A 7,532-nucleotide genomic window follows, 5' to 3' on the forward strand; every position below is an offset into this window, starting at 1 on the left:
AACACCATCTAGGTCCATCCATGGTAAGATTTCATTTTTTCATTTTTTTTTTATAGCCAAGCAATATTCCATTGTACATATCACTTCTTTATCCAATTATCTATCATGAGCACTTAGGCTCCTTCCATACCTTGGTTATTGTAAATAATGCTGCAGTGAACACAGTGGTGCCTATATCTTTTAGAATTAGTGTTTTGGATTTCTTTGGTTAAATACCCAGAAGTAGAATTGCTGGGTCATAGTGTAGCTCTATTTTAAATTTTTTGAAGAACCTCCAAACTGTTTTTCATAGTGACTGTACCTATTTTGATAATTATTTATTGAATACCTGTTATATACCATTGCTAATCTAGGTGCTGGATATATAGCTGTTGACCAGTACCATAGAGTCTCTATACTCTTGTAAGAGACAAAATGAACAAGCAGTCAGATAAATACACAAGACAATGTCAGTGCTTTGAGGAAATTAAACCAGGATGCTCTAATAGAAAATTAAGTCTATGGCCATGCTACCCTGAACAAGCCTGATCCCGTCTGATCTCAGAAGCTAAGCAGGGTCGGGCCTGGTTAGTACTTAGATGGGAGACAACCTAGGAAGACCAGGTGCTGTAAGCATAAAAAAATAAATAAAAATAAAAATAAAAATAAATAATGGATTGTAAACTAACAAGGTCCTTGCAATCTGTGAGGTCAACCAAGGGTTGCCTCTCCTAAGGTAAAGAAAAAGAAAAGAAAATCAAGTGAAGGTGTCTTTTAAGGTGACATTTGATCCAAGATTTGAATCTCTGTTATGCTATGGTACAGGTAGAATCATAACCCCCAATACCACAGAATGTAACAATTTTGGGGATAAGATATTAAAGTGATGATTAAGGTTAGATGAGGCCATGAGAGTGGGGCATAATCCAATATGACTGGTATCTTTATAAGAGGAGAATGGAATACAGATAAGCACAGAGAAAAGACCACATAAAGACACAGGAAGGAGAAGATGACCATCTAGAAGCCAAGCCGGAACAAATATCCCTGCTGATATCTTGATTGCAGAATTCTAGCTTCCAGAACTCTTGAGAAAATAAATTTCTATTGTTTAACACACTCAGTCTGTAGTATTTTGTTACAGCATCCTTAGCAAACTCATACATTCTACTACAGAGGCATTGAAAATTTTGGGAGTAGGGACATCTGCCATTACAACCCACAATCCCAAATTTTGGCTCATATTCAATTTCAAATTGTAATCAGTTACATGAAAAATAGAAATACGTATATTCTCACAAAATATTATTGACTATAATATTCCATAGGCACTATAGAAAACTGTGTGGAGTTTCCTCAAAAATTATATTCAATATTCTTAAGCTTCGAATTTTTTTCTGGAGCTTGTAGTAAGTAACAAAGGGGCCAAATTAGAGTTGTACCTCTTTTCAGTGTCATATCCACCCTTTGGTAGAAATGTTAATAAATGAAGACATGAATAAAAGTCAAAAGAACATGTAGTAAAAGAAAATACAAAGGTCATGATATATTTCCTAAATTTTTGAAAAATTTACTGAAGTATCAAACTGCTATGCAATATTAATTATTGATACTATAACTTTATGTCATATTTGAAATATTAGTATCAAAAAGGTGTGAATGTATGTGTTGTTGATATGGGGAGAATTAAAAAGAAAATGCTTCAATGAGAAAAAAAAAGAAACTCTTTACATTCCTACACATGTACATAACTTTGCTTGAGGATGCAAGATGCACTTTCTATTTTTCTTGTAATGCATTCATGCTTGTATTTGTTTTAATTGGTCAGATTTTTGGGTTGCAAGTGACAGAAATCTATAGTGATTTAACTTAAACAAATCAATTGATAACTAAAATAATGATGAACAAAAGGGAAAATGACATTTCCAAAACGAGAACCGGGGACTCAAATGCTATATAATTTCTGTCCAGCTAACTCTTATGTTTGAATGTGAGATTTCATTGAGGACCAAGTATTTCATAGAGTGAGGAACTTGACCAAAGGAAACATTTGGATTTATTCCATATGTCTCTATAACCAGAGATAAAAAGGCTCTTCTCCACTAGTTCTCATTATAAATAATGTAGGGAATGAGTCATATTAGATTGCTTTGGTCATGTACCCACTCTTGAAGCAAATATTGATGGATGAGATATCATCAGTTTAGTCTCTTTTTTGGGGGAAGTGTTAAACAACTTGGGGGTTGCTTTTTTTTACTTTTTTAAAAAATTAAAATTGATACACATTATTACTTTTATATTAATTTCAGGGGTGCAACATAGTTATTAGACATTTACATTACTTGAGAAGTGATTACCCCAATAAGTTCAGTACCGACCCAACACCATACAGTTATTAAAATATTATTGACTATAATATTCCATAGGCACTATAGAAAACTGTGTGGAGTTTCCTCAAAAATTAAAAATAAAACTATGACCCAGAAATTCCATTTCTGAGTATTTATCCTAAGAAATCCAAAACACTAATCTAAAAAGACAGCTGTACCCCTATGTTCGTTGCGGCATTATCTATAATAGCCAAGATATGAAAGCCACCTAAGTATCTATCAATAGACAAATGGATAAAGAAGAGGTGGTTTATCCTTCTGTATGCTGTACTTTACATCCCATGACTATTTTTATAACTTCCAATTTGTACTTCTTAATCCCTTCACCTTTTTCACCTATACTTCTAACCTCACTCCCATGTGGCAACCATCAAAATATTCTCCATATCTATGAGTTTGTTTCTTTTATGTTTGTTCATTTATTTTGTTTTTTAGATTTTATATATAAGTGAAATTACATGTTGTCATTCTCTGTCTGACTTATTTCACTTAGGATGGACCTTGAGGTCCATATATGTTGTCACAAATGGCAAGATTTTATTTATTTTTTTTTTGTGGCCAAACCATAAACCACCTTTTCTTTATCCATTTGTCCATTGATAGACACTTAGGTTGCTTGCATATTTTAGCTATTATAGATAATGCCACAATGAACATAGAGGTGCATATGTCTTTTCAGATTAGTGTTTTGGATTTCTTTGGATAAATACCCAGAAATGGAATTGCTGAATCATATGGTAGGTAGTTATATTTTTAATTGTTGAGGAAACTCCATACTGTTTTCCATAGTGGCTGCACTAATTTATAATCCCACCAACAGTATAGTAGGGTCCTCTTTTCTCCACATCCTTGCCAACATTTGTTATTTATTGATTTATTAATGATAATTATTCTGACAGATGTGAAATAATATCTTATCAAGGCTTTAATTTGCATTTCCCTGATGATTAGTGACATTCAGCCTTTTTTCATATGTCTACTTACCATCAATATGTCCTATTTGGAGAAATTTCAATTCAAGTCTTCTGCCAATTTTTTAAATTAGATTGTTTGGTTTTTTTGGTGTTAAGTTGTATGACTTTTTTATATATTTTGAATATTAACCCTTTATTGAATCTATCATTGACAAATATCTTCTCCCATTCACTAGGTCATCTTTTTGTTTTGTTGGTTTCCTTTGCTACGTAAAAAATCTTTAGTTTGATGTAGTTTCATTTATTTATTTTTCTTTTGTTTATCTAACCTGAGTAGACATATCCAAAAAACATTTCTAAGAGTGATATCGAAGAGTTTACTGCCCATGTTTTTTTCTAGGAATTTTATGGCTTCAGGTCTTAATTTAAGCTTTTAATCCATTTCGAGTTTATCCTTCTATATTATGTAAGAATGTAGTCCAGTTTATTTCTTTTGCAAGATTAATTGACCATATAAGTGAGGATTTATTTCTGGGTTTTCTATTCTGTTCCATTGATCTATGTGTCTGTTTTTATTCCAGTATCATGCTGCTTTGATTATTATAGCCTTATAGTATAGTTTGATATCAGGTAGCATGATATCTCCAACTTCATTCTTTCTCAAGATTGTTTTGACTATCTTGGGTCTTTTGTGGTTCCACATATTTTTTAAAGAATATTTGTTCTAGTTTTGTGAAAAATGTCATTGATATTTTGATGGGGATTGTTTTGAATTTGCAGATTGCTTTGAGTAGTATGGATATTTTAACAATGTTAATTCTTCCTATCAATGAGCACAGTATATGCTTCTATTTATTTGTATCTTCAATTTCTTTCTTTGATGTCTTATAGTTTTCCAAGTATAAGTATTTTACTTCCTTGGTTAAATTTATTTCTAGATATTTTTTGATGCAATTGAAATGGGATAATTTTCTTAATTCCTCTTTATGATAGTTTATTATTGGTTTATAAATATACAACTGATTTCTGAGTATTAATTTTGTATCCTGCTACTTTTCTGAATTCATTTATCAGTTCTAATAGTTTTGCATGTGTGTGTGTGAAATTTTTAGGGTTCTCTATATATTGTATAATGTCATCTACACCACTGATTTAGCCTTAATCATTAGTTTACCCTTGCAATCAGGAAGGCAAATCTTTAACCAGAGGGAGAACTAAGAGAGGAATGAGCAGATTAAAAATTGCATTAACTCCATCCCTCCAGCAGATGTAAACAACCGGGAGACATAGACCATACATTGCAGTCTTCACCATATTTATACACTGGTAATGACCCAAACGAGTAATAATCTTATACATAATCATCTGTTAATAAATGTTTTACAATAAGTTTGTAAGTGTATTTTTTAATTAATTAATTAATAATTAATTAAAATGAGAGTAAGATTTAGATTAAAACAGAATGACCCTGACTTTTTGAAAAGTTTTATTATAACACATATTCATGGGATATTGTTTATTTCTTCATTTTTTTTTAATTAAAAAACACGATCTAACTTTTTAGACTCATAAGCTTGGAAATTTTTGCAGAATGTGAAAAATTAAAATAAAATCTAACGAATTTCTGAAAATTGCCATTTTATTTCTCTTTGTATACTACTTTATAGATTATTGTTCAAAGATACTATTCCTTTAAATGATAACACAGGAAAAAGAAACATGACCAGAATTTTAAAAGTGCTCAAAAAATACTTCTGAATGTTTCCCAAACACAAGCAATTGTGTATTAAGCTTATAATATCTTTGATAAGTCTTTAACTTCTAATATCTGTAAGATATTAGATTGCTAGAAAACTAAACATGAAATAAATCTAAAGTTCTCATCTTATTATTCCATAAAGTTTTCCAAACATAGTATATGCTAAAATAATTCAGTATTAATTATTCAAAGAATTATCTGTTAAGGCTCATGATATAGAGAAATTTAAAAAAATAGATGTGGAAGATACAATATGTAACCTCAATGTGATGATAATCTACATGGCAAAGAATGGCAGACATGAAGTGAAATCACTGTACTGAAAGAACCTAAAGATCTTTTAATCAAAGCTTTCTCATTTTCCAAATGAAGAAACTGATAATTTCTGAAAATGAAGATATAGAAGGAACCAAATGTAGTGCAAGCTTTGAAATTAAAAGTGTAAACTCTCAAATAAATGCTAGGACCACTTACCACACCATGCCGACATCGCTACTGATAGATTTTGAGCTTTGTTTTGCTCGGAGACAAAATAACAAAGCATTCCTTATGAAAAGTATAACGTTATTAAGTACACAGCATTTGTAAGGACAAAGAGCAAATTTAAATGCACATAACTTTAGTGTTGAGGACATTCAATATAAGTGAAAGATTATCATAAAAACAAATTACTTACAAAGCATTCACATGTTTATTGCAAATCTTCAAAATGCCCAATCCATACCTCTCTAGATAAGAAAAAGGAATTGGGGACAATATTATCATATTTAAAATCAACTTTTACCTGACTCAACCCTGTTAATAGAGTTTCCTCTTCTCCATAAATACTTTGTACTAAAATTGCTTATTTATTTCCATTTAACCCAAATGAATTTCTATTTGACAAAATATTTTTAAAGGAAAAAAAGAGATACCTTTGAGAAACAGAAATAGAAAAATAACTTGTGAATATAGCTTTCTCCTGCTTTTATTTATTGTCGTGCACTGTGCTCTGGAAGAATCATATTTTACTTTAAAATATCCTAATGAGATCCTGATCGTTGGATCTCTATTCTAGATGGCATTCTTTTTTACCAACTTTCAGCTAAATATAGTAGTGCACTGACTGTCTGTGGCTATCAGTCAGAGAAGTTCCACACATCCAGCTGGCCTTTGACAAGGCACACATCCATGAAGGCACTTCATGCTTGCCCTCCTTACAGCCTGATGATCAAGGGCACTGAGGAAATATTTGCTAGATTAGATAGATTCTTTCTCTAAAATTATTCAAATCCTATACATTCCAATATTTAGATAGCCTTCACATCAATATGTTGGTTACAAAAGTTAATTTAAAATATACATATTTTAATAATTAAATGTATTTTGTACTGTCAATTTGATAAACATTGTTCAAAATGTTTCACATGTTTAATTCATTCAACAGGCAGCATAATATGGTAATCAAGAGCCTGGCTTCTGAACCCAGAATGCCTGAGTTTAAATCGTATATCTGCCATGTGCTACTGGTATGGCTTTGGATAAGTTACCTCAGTTATTAAATAGTATTAATAATAGCAATATTTAACCTATTGGGTCGTTATGAAGATTAGAGTAAATACCTATAAAGAACTTTGACTATCTATTGGGCCATAGTAATAATTAATTAAATGAGTATGTTAAATAAAATTTTAATTTTAAGTATGTTTAAATAGGTTTTGTTACTTTACCCATTTTGTAAGATGAGAAAACTGAGGTAAATATAGTCAAATAGCTTGATTAAGGCTACATAGCTGGTAAGTGGTAGAGCCACACTTCTCTAAATGTGGTGTCCTATTCTGTGTGTGTGATCTCAGAAGTGGGTGGAGTAAAATAAATAATATTTGAAGATGGCTGAGAATTTTTCAAATATTTTAAAAATATTTTCAGAAGTATAAAAATAGCACAGAATTTTCTTAAATTTTTCTAAAAATTAGACATCTAGTTAGTAGTTAGGTAGGGGTCAACTAGAAAGAAAGTTAAAAACAAACAAACTGAAATAAATCAGTTAAATTACCTAAAATCAAAGCTACAGGAAACTTTTGACTTTGAGGGGTGAACACACAATACAGTATAGAGATGATTTATTACAGAATTGTATACTTGAAACCTACATAATTTTACTAACCAATGTAACCCTGATAAATTTAATTCTAAGAAAAATCTACAGAAAGCAATATTATATTAAAAATATGAAAGATGGCACATAAAAAATAAAAGCGATAAGAATGACCACTAATTTCTCATTAAAGATAATTCAAGTGAGATAAAAATAAAAAATATTTGTATAAACCATTAAAGAAAAACATCAATGAAGAATTGTATATTCAGTGAAAATATCCTTCAGATAGGAAGACAAAATATCTATATTTCAGATAAACAAAGATAAAACAATGCTTGCCAGAAGATTTACACCCAAGAAATGTTAAAGGATGTTCTTCATTCTAAAGAAAACTGAAAGCCAAGAAGAAT

The 7,532-nt window shown here is 30.6% G+C and overlaps 1 pseudogene; it reads left to right on the forward strand.

Moving 5' to 3' along the window:
• The first annotated feature begins 496 nt into the window (after positions 1-496).
• LOC118608787 lies at positions 497-615 on the forward strand (annotated as a pseudogene).
• Positions 616-7,532: the final 6,917 nt, after the last annotated feature.

This window comes from Rousettus aegyptiacus, unplaced genomic scaffold, assembly GCF_014176215.1.
Source record: "Rousettus aegyptiacus isolate mRouAeg1 unplaced genomic scaffold, mRouAeg1.p scaffold_m13_p_10, whole genome shotgun sequence".
In the NCBI taxonomy this organism is placed as follows: Eukaryota; Metazoa; Chordata; class Mammalia; order Chiroptera; family Pteropodidae; genus Rousettus; species Rousettus aegyptiacus.